Below are 16423 nucleotides of genomic sequence, written 5' to 3' on the forward strand. Positions count from 1 at the left end.
AAAGTAGAGTACCAAACGCAAGCTTTATATAAATATAAAACGCACGAATATAAACACATACATAAAAGAAGTGTGCTTTGAAAGTCAAGACAACGCGAGTGTGTTACAGAGTTGCGTTTTTTGGTGTGTGAAAATCGTTACAATATAAGCATAATATACTTGTTACGAAGAGATAATCAGCATTTAAAATTGAGAAAAGGCTTACAAAGTGTAATTATGTTAAGACAAGTATTACAAAATACATTTGTTTATTTGAAAGTGCATTTTATTTTACACGAAATATTTATAAAACATCAACACTAGAACAAATCACAATTATAATATTTCATTAAAAAACAAGACAGAACTTTAGAACACTATAGCAGAATGAGAGGAATAAGTTAAGCCTTTTGCTCATATCTAATTACGTAGTGATTTGAACTCAATGTTGTAAAAGTCTTTGGAAGGGAGAGAAAAGGGGTGTAATACTATTTGTATTTAAAAACGAAACCAGTTAGGAAAAAATTTAATAATTCTTCCAATTACTGGTTGCGTTTAGTATATACACAAGGAAAAGTAAATGAAAGACAAAGTAATAATTACAACTAGATAGTACCAGTTCTACACGATGTAGAGATACTTGAATTTTCCGTTTAAAGTGTACATCCAAAAGTAAAAATCCACAGCCATTTCATTGACGAAATATTACATAGAATTAGACATGGGTGTAAAAATAAAATTACTGTCTATAGGATGCTTTTATTCTAACTTGTGCAGCGTCTCGAGGTTCCCAAACTACAGTTTCATTCTTCCAAGCACACTGTCCTGACAAGTACCTCAGCCACGGAATATGGGTCGCAGTTTGAAGATGGACGTCTATCTTCCAGGTATCCTTTACGCTCCTCTGCCACTTGCCGAGGGATACGGATACTAGCCCCTCGATTAGCCACACCTGCAGAGAAGTCGTGGATGCTTGATGTTTCATGGCGCCCTGTAAGTCGTCTTGCGTTGTCCTTTCCCTCGTTTGGGTCATACGCACGAATGTGAAGTTCGTGCTTGTTAGCTAATCGCTCAATGGCCTGTTCGATCACACTAGAGTGAATAACGGATGAATTTCAATATACGTCTTAAAAACAAACAAGACCGCTTTTCCAGTTAAGAAATTTTAAACAACATTTCACCTATAAAACGAATCCACTATAAGCTACATTTTTAGCATTTCGTCTTAAGTCCCGTGTACTTTTAATCAACTACAATATGACATCGGAAAATGTTTGTTTTAGCCTCCATGTTAAATTGTTATACAAATATGAAATTCAAATTAGGAAATTTAGATCTATTCTTGCCAGATAAAGTGGAGTACATGTAACTTACGACAAGCCATCCTCTTCCCTCATTCCTTTGGTGCTAAAGTTCGTGTGCGCACCAGCCCCATTCCAGTCACCTGGTATTGGCTTGGGATCGAAAGAAACGACTACACCAAAATCTTCAGCTACCCTATGTAAGATAAATCTGGACATCCAGAGGTCATCTCCTATGGTTATTCCTTCACAGGGCCCAACTTGGTATTCCCACTAAATATCCAATTAAAAAGTAACTAGTAATGTGGGTAGCACTTAACTTGCGTGTTAAAAACAAAATAAAAACACGATTTTATTCAAACACCAAGATTGATTCGTCAGGTGGAAAACCAAGTTTGTTATGCATATGACAAAATTCTTTAGTACGATTAATGTGAACTTTAAAACTTAAGAAAAAGAGCATTCATAACGTAAACTTCGACTCCGGAACAACAGGTTACGAACTTTAAGTGGAAGGCTTTTCATTTTCAATGATCACCCAACAGTAAAAATGTCAAATCCTCCCTATTGTCAGTGTAATAAATTCTAGTTGCGTTAAATTTATTACTGTAAAAAGATTTGATTATAAAAACTTTCTTGGAAATGTTATTTACTAAACGTGTATACCGCAAGGTTTATCGTACAATTATATTCTTATTTAAAATTTATAAAGTTAAAATAAATGCAAAAACTTTTGTTTTTCTAATTCCAAACATTATGGACCAGTTTGTTTTAATTTAAATATTAACGCTAATGATGAATAAATTCCGAAACACCTATTTAAAAAAAAAAAAAAAAAAAATTGATGTTTTTGGTGTTAATGTGCAATATGCATGAAAAAATTATCTTGTACTAGCTATAGTTACCATAAATAGTTACTTCGACACTGATTTCAACCGAAGTTAAAAACACACGTTCACTGTCAAAGGTCAGTTAAGTTTTTTCACGTGTTTAAGTGTTGATCTATTTAACTTAATCACTACCTGAGCAGGCATCACTTCAGCATTGGATCCGGCTATGTTGATACCAGCATACATACAAGCTCGATAGTGCGCTTCGACTACGTCCCTGCCGTACACTTTGTTAGCGCCTACACCACAGTAATAGGGGCCTACGAGAAATAAAGTACAAGTCAAATGCAGAACAAATATTTGAAATTACTGGAGAAATTCTTTAAGAGTACACCAAGCCATGTTCGTTCGGTAACTGTTATTATTTGGAAGGGGAAGACGATATCCAGTTACGGTTGTTTATTTTTAACGTTACATTAGTCTTAAGTTATCTTAACACCCTGTCTATAAAGAGTTTCAAACAATACGATAGCTCAATGAGACTGAAAGAAAACAAGTATAGTAATCATTCCTAGGGTCCTGTTGTTAAAACAATTTAGGGTATGAAAAGTTTTATTTAAACTGGCGAATCACGAGCCAATAAGCCTGTGAAGTAGATATGAAAATACACGTTGATGGCGCAAACTTGCGGGTTTTGGCCGTACGACGATTTACCTTTGTTTCTTATAAGGTGCATTTTACGCCCCCAAATATTTAACGAGGTATCACGCGGCTGTACTTGCGTAATAGGCTTTAAAGTACGCAACTGATTTTAGTTTTGTCGCCGAAAAGTTTAAAAGTGTTTAAAACCGAGAGGCTTAAAAAGTGTTAAAAAGACAAGTTAACACTTATGGTTAACATTAATTTGTTCATTGCCGCTCGAAATAGAGTGTAAAAATATTAGTGTTAAAGCTGTAATTTAGTGTACTATATAGCATTTCATAGAACTTTGTCTTTCATTGTCTGGTCCAACCTAAAAGTTCCGATATTGAAAAGTTTAGTAACATAGCGTTACACAAACTTCAACCATTTGATGGGTATCTGAATCCAGATTGTTTATTTTATTAAAGTAACTCCTTCAGTATATTATTTTCACTATATAAAGAACTGTAGCAATTTGATACCGAAGGGAAAAAGGTAGTCGGCGGTATATACAGAGTTCACTAGAGGGTATGGAGAACAAAGGATTCTTCATTTGTTAGAACAGCCATTGACCCTAGTTAACTTCCTGAATGAAGAGCAGGAGTGGTCAATATGACGCTTACATGCTATGACAGAATAAAGTACAGCAGTTACATTAAGTGCTTGAAAATAGAATAATTGTAGAAAAGTAAGGAAATCTTTTGCAAATCGTAATAGAATTATTAATGTAAATTAAACGATTATCTGAGAGTATCATTATCAATAAATATAAAGCAGATTTATTAAATAGGAAAATAACATACCCTGAGGACCTGGGAAACCGTTCTTGGGCCAACCAAACGGATGCTTATCTTCGTCCAACAGAGTATATTCCTGCTCGATTCCAAACCAAGGGTGCTGAGCCTTGCATTTTTCCATGACTTGGACACAAGACCACCTTTTGTTTGATTCTGTAGGCTTATGGTTATATTTGTAAGTCTCGCATAACACAAGCTTATTGCTGCCGCCACGAAAAAGGGTCCCTGTAGAGGGCGACAGGGTGAAGGTAGATGTCAGAGTTAGATCCTTCTGCCTGGTAGGTACTAGAGCCATCATAGTTCCAGATGGGTAGTTCTAAGGGTTTAGAAAAAAAAAAAAAGGTTCGATTTGTAAGATACAACGTTGTACAATATTACTTTGCAATCCAACTAGGTATAGGTAACAATTGCTCCTATAGGCTACTTTATTCCCCCCCCCCCCCCCCCCCCGTGTGGAGGAAGTTTATTAGTTAAAATTTATAGCGTTACTTTTAATGGATGCGAGTTCTTGAGTAAAGTTAAAATTATGATTACGTTACAGACGTTTGTTCCGCAATACCTTAGAAATTATAAAAAATGATTCAAACATTAATGTATTTAATGCAATCATCTATTACACGTCAAACAAAAATATTCTGTTAAAATACTATTTATAGCATGGATAAGGATATGAGTTATAGTCTACGTTATTTCAATAAGGCACTGGAAGCCTGTAGTTTTAAATCAAAACAAGACTAACTCACCATCAGGATGTTTGGGAATAAAGTTAACAGACTTCGTTTTGGCACGTACAGATTCCCCAGTGCCATCAATCCACACGTACATACACTGCACTTTGTTCTCGGGTTGAGGAAGGCTCAGGTATTTCATCAAGGTCTGTTTATTTAGCATTGTGGAATTACCGTAATACACAGCCATGTTCGTTACCTGAAAAACGTTAAAAAGTTAATGTAAATAAGGGATTTTATTATTTCTCTTTAAAGAGAAAAGACAGCAAATAAAATGCAAAAATAATAGAACAATGGATAGAGTTGTTCAACTTTATTTGTTGAATGGTCTAAGACACGAGAGTGGAAGTCCAATAACATTGATATTAAGTTCATCCGAAAATCCTGGTTGTAATATGGGTACCAAACTATGTAATGAAATTCAGTATGCCAAAAAAGGTGCAGTTAAGACTTCTCAAAAGAAATATTACAGTAAGCCGTTGTTGTCCCGACTAATAAACCCGTATAAAGACAGCTTAAGTTCAAATAGTCATCTTTTCAAATAAAACCTTATTCATAAAAAGATATCGGTGAATAATTTGCTCTTACACAAGTAATTTTAAGCTCCCAAATAAGACCTATCATAATTTATACCAAGGATGATTAGAGACGCAAGTCTTATTTATGGTAATTTACTAGTTTTACGAAGTCACCCAGTAGAGTAGGGGCGGGTACACTTGCGCTCGGACGCAAGTACTCACAATTTAAATATTTTTACTTGGAGAAAATAAGAAAGAACGGGTAAATGTTGACGTTATTAATCACTTGAGTAAATTTTGATTTGAAGCAAATTTTCCCGAGTTCGGGCGCCACAGCATAGTAGAAATAGGTCATCAGTGGTACCGAGTCAGTCATACGCTGTCCTAAAGAACAATATTAAAAAGTTAGGTAGTCAACTAACTGATGAATACTTACAGTTTTATTAACATTATTTTAATAATAATAATAATAATAATAATACATCACAACTAGAATCCCGATTTAACGATGGGTAAACTGGCGTTAGAACTTGAAGTATACATAGAACCTTGAGCTAACAAACTTATACTGGAAGATTGTTAACCATTTTCATTCTTAACCACAAACGGAAATAAGTTTAGGATTTTAAAATTTAAATCAGTGCTTTGGAATAAGTCAGATTAGCAAAGAAAATTTACCACTAACTGAAGTCACAAACTTAGTAACTGGGTCTGGACAACGTTGAGGGGAGGATTCACTCTTCATTTTGTGGGCACACACACACACAACATATAGTATGTAGGGAACAAGCCAGTCTTTAAAACGTAAGCACATTTTGTTGAAGGGGGGGGGGAATGCTGCAGTGGTGGCTAAGACACGTTTTGGTGAAGCTTCAGCCCATTACATACTCTCTATCTCAAAAATAATAAACTAGTAAAACCAAATACTATAGTTTGTTGTACAGGTGGGGTACAATTTAGAACTTGCTTCTATTGAAACTATTTCGTTAAGACTCACGGACTTACGATAACAAAGTTCAACTAATTATAAAATTTCAGGAAGTGTCGATTGTTTTAAGTATCAATTACAAAAAAATGTATCTACCCATGCTTCGTTCTTTATTTACGAACTCCGATTAATACTTACAATAAATATTATTATCTTTATCTAACCTTACCTATCAGCCGTAATAATACAAAGTCCAGGTAGTAACGATAACCAGCCCTCTCTCTATCTCTTATAAGAGAAGTATAATACCAACGTCTCAATTTATATTGCGTCTGAGAACAGGAACACCCGAGGACAACAGCATCATTAAAGGCACGTGCATTATCACGTGACAGATTAGCTTCCTAATTGGTCAAAAGTATCAACTTTTAAAGAGTGCTTATTGCAAATTCGAACGATAGATTTAAGTGGACGACATAATACATATTGAATTTTAATTAATATGTGCGTTTTTATTGGAAAATATCAATAACAAGAAGGAATGTTCAGCAATGTTTCTCTTTGAAAATAACATTGTTTGTTTGCTGTGTGAATCTCGCGCAAAGCTACACGAGTGGCTATCTGCGCTAGCCGTCCCTGATTTAGCAGTGCAAGACTAGAGGGAAGGCAGCTAGTTATCACCAACAGTCGCCAACTGTTGGGCTACTCCTTTACAATGGAATAGTGGGATTGACCGTCACATTATAACGACACCACGGCTGAAAGAGCGAGCATGTTTGGTGTGATGGGGACTCGAATCCGCATCCCTCAGATTACGAGTCAGGTGCCTTAACCTCCTGGCCACACCGGGCCCAGATGTTATGAAACACACTCATAATGTTTTGTTTTATTATTTCATTAGTCCACTATTTTGAAATTTTATTTATTTTATGCGTAACTCGAAATAGTTTGCATAAATAGAAAAAAAAGGGAACTTAAGAAGAATCGTTGAAATCTCACGATAACTGAGATATGTTCTAGTTTCAGAAATGCTGCTAATTTTCTCAATCCAGGCCCGGCATGGCCAAGCGTGTTAAGGCGTGCGACTCGTAATCTTAGGGTCGCGGGTTCGCATCCCCGTCGCGCCAAACATGCTCGCCCTTTCAGCCGTGGGGGCCTTATAATGTTACGGTCAATCCCACTATTCGTTGGTAAAAGAGTAGCCCAAGAATTGGCGGTGGGTGGTGATGACTAGCTGCCTTCCCTCTAGTCTTACACTGCTAAATTAGGGACGGCTAGCACAGATAGCCCTCGAGTAGCTTTGTGCGAAATTCTAAAACAAGCAAAACAAACATTCTCAATCCAAACCAGTAGTGCCATCTGTTGGAGAAATTACTACAATCATAAATTAATTATGAAAATCCTTATAATTTTGTCGTATCAAAACAAGTTGATAAAATCAGACCTTACGCCTTTTTGAACAATGTACTTTGAGAAATGTTTGTGCTTTAATTATACCAACAAAACCAGACTGTCCTGATATTCCCAAACTTTCAAGTGTGAAGAGGGATAACCTTTTACAAAGCCATAGGTTTATACTTTCTTTAACAAACCTGTTTTTCGTTTTATTATTAAATAAGAAGAGGTATATTTTTGTTTAAGCATTTTAACGTAGAGAAAAGTCCGTGTATTGTATTCTATATAGGAGTATATTTTTTGACGAGATACTCTAACAGGCAATTGTAAAATCGCTAAATGTTTACGTCTGCGGTGGATCAGCGGCAAGTCTGAGAGCTTATAACTGTAAAAATCATGTTTCGGCAACTGTGGAAGATAGCTTTGTGCTTAAAGACAAACCAGTGAAATTTTATTTATAAAACTACTCGTTAAATATAGCAAACACACTAAAACGTCAAAGATAAAATACGAACATATCATTGGTTTATCTTTGTCATGATTAAACTGGTTATTTATGAAAAAGAATCAGTAAAACGCATGCTGTCATTTAATAAATATTCAATAATGTTACTATAATTTCCGTTAACATCGTATAATTATAATTTAAGAAAAATACATCATTCCGAAAACCAGTTTTGGTTTTTAGAGCAAAAGTACATTATGCTATTTGTTGTGTCCACTGCAAAGAATCAAACCCTGGGTTTTTGTGTTGCAAGCCAATAAACGTACTGCTATCCTACTGTGGGACTTCCAAGGACTATACCTCCCACAGAACAGGATTTCTTAAAGGTGTGAGAGGATCGCGAACAGACTAACATAAATGAGTTCCTCACAAATTTGCCAAACAAAAGTTAAGAACCCGCGCGTCATGTGAAAAACCTCTGATGTTCGGCTTTTCCTTCGATATAAGATCCATTATTACCAACTAACCAAGACAACCACAGCTCAAGAACTATTTCTCGATAGGTAGGCAGACATTTAACTTAAGTACCACTGTTTTGTGTGTTTCTACACCGGATATCCTATTTTTCAATATTTCAAAGCACAACTTCATTATCAACATTTCCAATATTTCGAAGCATAACTTCATTATCAACACTAGATGTAATCTAATCATCATCTGAACAGATTGAAAGAGTTTTATGAACTGACGTACACCATATGTTTTGCTCGTCATAACTAAGTTTTAACTTTTGGTTGGAATTCATTCAACATCCAATTTAAGCATTACCTCTGTATCATAAAACAAATTCCAAACATGTTTTATAATTTCATTTTAGATTCAATTTAATCGAATTTCTGTTATTTTAAGTTAATAAGAAATAATCTAAGAGTCAAAACTATAGCATTTAGTTTTTGACAATACATGAAAGAAAAATCTACTTACCTTACGTCTCTGTCACGTAAAGGATGAAATATTAAGAATAATATAAGTAACTGGGTTTCTCTGTTGAAGGGTAAATAATTGGATAGAAAATCTCTTTGATACGCTTTATTCATAGATGCTTACTCTTTTTCCCCAGTTTGAAACTCTACTGCAGTGAGCTATGCAGCATCTAATATACGTGGAAGAAAACCGTTCACGTGATAACACGCGTATTATTCGTTACTTGGGAGCGCATGTTGTAAGAGGCAGCTACTCGTTCATTGGACAAAATGAAGTAAGTGTTTTCCTAGTTTGTTGCTAGGCTGCTGGTAACTTCCATTGCTATGAAAACGAAAAAAAAAACAAAAAAAAAAACATAAGGCTTATAGTGATTTTTAATCAATAGTACCGTAACCCGCAACCGGTATGATTACGTAAGGCGTATCTGCAACAGTTATACACTCTGTGTTGTGTAAAATCACAGCCACAGCAAATCAACCTGAAAACAATATTTCATTAAATCACATCATAATATTTGTTTCATTAAAGCATGTTTACCGTTTCATTTATCTGTATAATCATATCCTCAGTTAATAAAGCAAATAAACCTGAAAACGATATTTCATTAGATAAGATTTTTTTATCACGCTGTTTCTTTTATCAAGTTGTTATGTCATTTATCTCTCATCCAATTTCAGGTACGGAAATAATTTCTTATGTTTAGTATTAGCACGTAGGAGTCGACTTCAAAAAAGTGAAGTACCATTCATAAAGTTTTATTTTATATTATTAGAAACATATATTTATGAATTATTGCTTTCTATACGTGTGTATAAATATACTGTCTTCTCACATATGGCGGCAGTGGTAATTTTCATTACTGGTAAAGGTATTCAAATCAGCTTGTACATCAAATAATTTTGTAGGTCAAGTTGTGTTGAAAACACATACTATTTATTACAATGTAGGTTTCTGCACACATATAATAACTATTTAAAATGAATAATTTTGAATTATTAGTTCATAGTTATATAGCTTTCATTAAAAAATATGACAATTTGTATAAAATTACTTACTCTCGTAACCTGGAAAAACAACTCCAAACCACCGACGAGCCTAGCCTATGAACCTTAGAGCCACATTATGAAAACAAGTGACGACAAAGATAAATAGCGATATAGTACAGCTCCAATGACCACATATTTAGAGACTTTCGTTAAAAATTCCTCCAACAGTGAAGTACCATATTTTCTTTTGCACTTTTTTATTTATAAAAATGTGTTGTTTTTTTACATTATAATTTAGAATATCTCATTGATTTATGGATATCGTTTAATAACAACAGGTTTTCTGAGAGAAAAAAAGGCTTAGTTTTCTGGTGCATCTTTTTCAAAATTAATCATAAATAAGTTGTGATATGTTAGTTAATTTAAATTGAGATTTTAGCATTGTAAGTCCATAAACATACCGCTATCTCGCCATGGCGTTCGTCTTCATCTAATTTAGATTTTGTATTTTAATCTTCTAATTTTCTGTTTCGTTTTTCTTGTTCTTTTTTTAATTTGCCTGTTTAATGTTCTCACTTTTATGCTTTCGATTGTTTCATAATTTCTAACAAAATTTAATTTTGTGTAAACAGTTAAATGTTTAACCATAATTCTGTTTTACTAAAATAATTGCACTTCTGACACTAGTGCTTATAACGTGTTTTATCATTTGGAAGGTTCTTTCAGAACATCTGGTAAAAAATAATGCCAATTTTAACAAAAATAATGAAGTATTTTATTTCTCTGTTTGTTACATTCATTTTAAAATAAGTGTAGACCTGAATTTAAAAATAAGCTTTTCAGTATAAACTCTGAAACTACTGTAGGTCTAATAAAATAACAAATTTTAACAGAAATATTATTGATTGATAGCAAACCTTAGTGATTAGCTTACTAAATCACTAACAAAATAACTTTACTAGATCAATCTTCTTCTGATCAACAACTAACCGAACATGGGCAGGTTGTTAAGGTTCTTGACTCAATCCCCGACCTATCAAATAAGCTCGACCTTTCAGCCTTGGGAGCGTCATAAGGTTACGAATAGTGAGGTTGACCGTCATGTTATAACGCCCCCAGGGATGAAAGGGCGAGCATGTTTGGTGTGACGGGGATTTGAACCCATGACTCCTAGATTACGACTGGAGTGACTTAACCACTTGGCCATGCCAGGCCTTCACACCCTGAATACGTTTTTATTATAAATTTTAATTCAGTACTCAATAATTTTCCAATAAATACTCCCGCGACTGAATATTCGTATTTTATAAATAACTTACTAGATTATTACAATATCATTATGATTAGCGAGATATCAGCTCTTTCTATCGAGTATTTAAACATATATTACAACAATGGTGTTTACGTATAATTTACTTGTATTGTTTTGTCTCTTCCAGCACTCGGCATAAAGAAACAATTTACTGAAATCATTTATTTTATCTGTAAAATACAGAGGGTTACATAACCCTAGTAGTAATTAGTACGATTAAGGGCAATATAGAACTTATATTTGTTTGTTGTGTGTCTACATTGTTATGGGCTCTCAAAAAACACGGTCATGGATCTAGAAGCAACTTGGTGCATAAATATATAATTTTAAAATCCGGTAGGTACCATATTCAAATAGGCAGTTCTGAGGTTTTTTTTGTTTGTTTTTAATTTCGTGCAAAGCTACACGAGGTCTATCTGCGCTAGCCGTCCCTAATTTAGCAGTGTAAGACTAGAGGGAAGGCAGCTAGTCATCACCACCCACCACCAACTCTTGGGCTACTCTTTTACCAACGAAAAGTGGGATTGACCGTAACATTATAACGCCCCCACGGCTGAAAGGGCGAGCATGTTTGGTACGACAGGGCTTCGAACCCGCGACCCTCTGATTACGAGTCGATGCCTCAACCATCTGGTCATGCCGGGCCTTTCTGAGGTTAAATATTTAAATGCCAAGGGTGAACAACTTTGCGTAAAATCAGTAACTATGGGTCTTTGAAAAATAATTCCTTCTCAAATCCAATTTGAGCAAGAAGTTGAAAAATGATTTTATTTTATGATATTAAATTAAGCTTGATTAATATTTTTCCTTGCAAATCATGTTGATCTATATCTTAGATAACTACTAAAAAATAGATTATGAGTATTATAATAATCGTTGAAAGTCGTTTGACAGTTAGGCCTACTGTGTGTTGTTGTTTTAATAGGAGTTTCAAAGTATTGCATCATAAGCCAAACCGTTTGGTAACATGCAGTGTGTTAGAAAACAAGAATCATCTTTACGCAATTTGTTATATTCAAGATCATAGCGAATCGTCATTTCTAGTGTGATTACTCAACATAAACGGTGTTGACTGCATGTTTTTGTTAAGTCGTTAAACGGGAGCAAACAACAAAACAACTTTATTATTTATATTTAATTTGAAAGCGCTTGAAAGTGAACTAAAATTTTTATTTTATTTTTTAATTGAACAAGAACTCTATTTTTGTGGGTTTTTATTTTTGTGCAAAATTTTAAGTCTTCGACATGAGACTACTATAAATTATTTTAAATCTTCGACATGAGACTACTATAAACTATTTTAAGTCTTCGACATGAGACTATTATAAAATATTTTAAGTCTTCGACACGAGACTACTATAAACTATTTTTTGTTTGTTTAACACACGCACTGTCATGTTCATTCAATTCGTATAGTTCTTTCGAGGTTCATCCGTGGTTTTCTAAAGGAACGTGCATGCGCTCGTAATCTGAGGGTCGCGGGTTCGCATCCGAGTCGCGCTAAACATGCTCGCCCTCCCAGCCGTGGGGGCGTTATTATGTGACGGTCAATCCCACTTTTCGTTGGTAAAAGAGTAGCCCAAGAGTTGGCGGTGGGTGGTGATGACTAGCTGCCTTCCCTCTAGTCTTACACTGCAAAAGTAGGGACGGCTAGCACAGATAGCCCTCGAGTAGCTTTGTGTGAAAATTTAAAACAAACAAACAAACAAACAAACAAAAGGAACGTGCAGGCCCGGCATGGCCAGGTGTGTTAAGGCGTTCGATTCATAACCTGAGAATCGCGCGAATCCCCGTCGCACCAAACATGCTCGTCCTTTTAGCCGTAAGGGCGTTATAATGTTACGATCAATTCCGCTATTCGTTGGTAAAAGAGTAGCCCAAAAGTTGGAGGTGGGTGGGATGCCTTCCCTCTAGTTTTACACTGCTAAATTAGGGACGGCTAGCGCAGATAGCTCTCGTGTATCTTTGCGCGAAATTAAAAAAATAACAACAAACGAACTAAAGGAACGTGCAACACTGTTGAACTAGTTAACGGAATTGGGGACATTGCGCACGTGGCAAAAGCGTGTTCCTGCGATCTATTTTCGTTGTTTCGTGTTATGAGTATAGTTAGCTAGCTAGTTGCCTTGCCGCAAATAAAGATTTCTCTAGCATGCACTCTTCTTCTTAGAATTAAGATGAATGTTAGCGATAACTTGTTACTTACAGTACTGTAGATTTCTCTATTTGATATTATTCAACCAAACCTGAAATAAGTTTATTTTGGTCTTGTTAAAATACAAATGTGACAAAATTGTACATCTAAAGTTATTGGGTGCCTTCCCCAGTGGCTCAGGAGTACGTTCGGAAAGCTTATAACACTGAAAACAAGGTTTTAACACCCGTGGTGGGCATAGAACAGATAGCTCCTTGTGTAGCTTTGTGTTTTACTTGAAACGAAGTTATCAGGTTTGGCTATCCTGAACTTCAAGTTCTTTATGTCTTCGTGTCCTCAAAAATCCCGGTGGAATATGCCTAGACGTTCTGGATGTATAGTGTCTCAGCGTCATCGAGTTAAAAATTGTTTCTTAGTATAATTTAAATGAATGTTCTGGATGTATATAGTGTCTCAGTGCTTACTATTCGCCTGTCTATTCTGGAGCACAAATTTCTCAGTGTAATCTGGTATGATTTCTGGGTTAACAGTTCATTAGTGTCATTTATCAGAAAATTCTCGACCTAATTTCTTTAGTGTCATCTAGGTATTCTGAACCTTCACTTCCTTAGTGTCCTCCACCAGGATGTGGTGTACCTTGAACTTCTTAGATTCATCTACCAGAATATTCTATACCTGGTGTTCCTTGGTGTCATCTTCCAGGTTACTGTGTACCTTGGGTTTCTTAGATTCGTCTACCAAGTTACTATGTACAATAAATTCTTTAGACTCATCTACCAGGTTATTGTATACATTGAGTTCCCCAGATCCATCTACCAGTACATGATGTACCTTGAACTCCTCACTGTCATAACATAGAATATAATATTTAGGGAATACAAGGGGCCTGTTGGTCCATCGAGGCTGTCCAACCTTCTGAGACAAGCTAAAACTATTAAATAAATAATTTTCTAAAACATTAATGCTAGCCCATATCATTCATATATCTACCAAACTTTCTTTTAAACTATCTCAAATTTACTGCCTCATTTCACAGGCAAACCATCCATTCTAAAAAATAAAATTGTCGTAGTTGAAGACGGCTTCTACCTTATCTAAATCTATATTTGTTTCCCTCTTTCTATAATTCTTGATGTTAGGTATGAAAAATGTTGATTCATCAACACTATCAATTCTTTGTACAATATTAAACACTTCAATCAGATCCTCTGTAATGTTTCTTTTATCAAAATAAAACAATTTAAGAATCTTAGTCTCTTCACTTATCACAGCCACTCAATCACAGATAGCATTTCAGTAACTCTCCTCTCAACCCTAAGGTCTTGTAAATATCGTACTGTAAAATATTGTAAGGACCGTATTAGTCTCTGTGTGTGGATAATATTGTAAATATCATACTGTAAAATATTGTAAGGACCGTATTAGTCTCTCTGTGTGTATAATATTGTAAATATCGTACTGTAAAATATTGTAAGGATCGTATTAGTCTCTCTGTGTGGATAATATTGTAAATATCATACTGTAAAATATTGTAAGGATCGTATTAGTCTCTCTGTGTGGATAATATTGTAAATATCGTACTGTAAAATACTGTAAGGACCGTATTAGTCTCTCTGTGTGGATAATATTGTAAGGACCGTATTAGTCTCTCTGTGTGTATAATATTGTAAATATCGTACTGTAAAATATTGTAAGGACCGTATTGGTCTCTCTGTGTGGATAATATTGTAAATATCGTACTGTAAAATATTGTAAGGACCGTATTAGTCTCTCTGTGTGTATAATATTGTAAATATCGTACTGTAAAATATTGTAAGGACCGAATTAGTCTCTCTGTGTGGATAATATTGTAAATATCGTACTGTAAAATATTGTAAGGATCGTATTAGTCTCTCTGTGTGGATAATATTGTAAATATCATACTGTAAAATATTGTAAGGATCGTATTAGTCTCTTTGTGTGGATAATATTGTAAATATCGTACTGTAAAAATTGTAAGGACCGTATTAGTCTCTCTGTGTGGATAATATTGTAAGGACCGTATTAGTCTCTCTGTGTGGATAATATTGTAAATATCGTACTGTAAAATATTGTAAGGACCGTATTAGTCTCTCTGTGTGTATAATATTGTAAGGACCGTATTAGTCTCTCTGTGTGGATAATATTGTAAATATCGTACTGTAAAATATTGTAAGGACCGTATTAGTATCTCTGTGTGGATAATATTGTAAATATCGTACTGTAAAATATTGTAAGGACGATATTAGTCTCTCTGTGTGTATAATATTGTAAGGACCGTATTAGTCTCTCTGTGTGGATAATATTGTAAATATCGTACTGTAAAATATTGTAAGGACGATATTAGTCTCTCTGTGTGTATAATATTGTAAGGACCGTATTAGTCTCTCTGTGTGGATAATATTGTAAATATCGTACTGTAAAATATTGTAAGGACCGTATTAGTCTCTCTGTGTGTATAATATTGTAAATATCATTCTTATTGTTGACATGTGTCCAAGAAAGTTAAATCTTCAAAGATTTATGAAAAATGGTATGTGTTCTTATTTGATAATAATGGTTAATCACATTTGTTATGCAGCAGAATTATTTAGTAGTTAATGTATATGCTTAAATTAAGTTAGGGAAATATTCCTTAATAATGTTGCCTGCCTTTGTGAATTACATGTAATACAAATAAATATATATACTTGAAAACAAAAACATAACTTTTGATTTATTCAAATAATGGATAACAGCAGATTTGTTTATCGAACTTAGGAACTAGTGTTAAGAGTCCTTTTCAAAACAATTTACTTATGAATTGTCAGGAAATATGATGAAATACAGAACTACTGAATCAGTATTGAATGTTGACACAAGTTGGTACACTTCATGTGCCTCTAGCAACATATCCTCTGCTTCTACTTTGTGAAGTCTGCTTGTCATGGCGGCCTAGCAACGCACTCTGGTGTCACTTCATGCACATATGACATAATCGATCCTTGTATGTTTAATTGTCTCCAATCCTTTCTTCCCTCCCCTGAGGGCAACACACGTTGGCACAACTAGGTCCCCGGGATAAGTACTAATGTCTCTTCGCTTTCTAGAAATAAAAGTAGTGATCAACAGTAATTCCACTCCAAACGTCTTGATACACTTATTTTTTTTTTGGCTAGCTCAGTGGGACAAATTGACGACTTATTTTTTTTAGAAAGTGTATATCACAGGGGCGAAACTTTCGCTTTAAAAAGGAGGAGACATTCCGTGAAACTGAAGTGTATTCTCTAAAAATAAAGGCATTTTTTCTGTTTTAGTGTTTCCCTTTTTATTTGTTATCAAAACATTCATAAATTATAGTAATATAATTTATAGTAATACTTACAG

At 34.6% G+C, this 16423-nt stretch overlaps 1 pseudogene across 1 annotated transcript; it reads right to left on the bottom strand.

Moving 5' to 3' along the window:
* Nucleotides 1–243: 243 nt before the first annotated feature.
* Nucleotides 244–9662, bottom strand: LOC143248488 (glutamine synthetase-like; annotated as a pseudogene). Its single transcript, XR_013027007.1, has 6 exons — nucleotides 9642–9662; nucleotides 4332–4515; nucleotides 3595–3904; nucleotides 2303–2430; nucleotides 1354–1553; nucleotides 244–1071 (listed from the first exon to the last, which is right to left on the bottom strand). The product of XR_013027007.1 is annotated as a glutamine synthetase-like (transcript).
* Between the last annotated feature and the right edge of the window lie 6761 nt (nucleotides 9663–16423).

The sequence above is a fragment of the Tachypleus tridentatus genome, chromosome 4, assembly GCF_004210375.1.
Source record: "Tachypleus tridentatus isolate NWPU-2018 chromosome 4, ASM421037v1, whole genome shotgun sequence".
Taxonomy (NCBI): domain Eukaryota; kingdom Metazoa; phylum Arthropoda; class Merostomata; order Xiphosura; family Limulidae; genus Tachypleus; species Tachypleus tridentatus.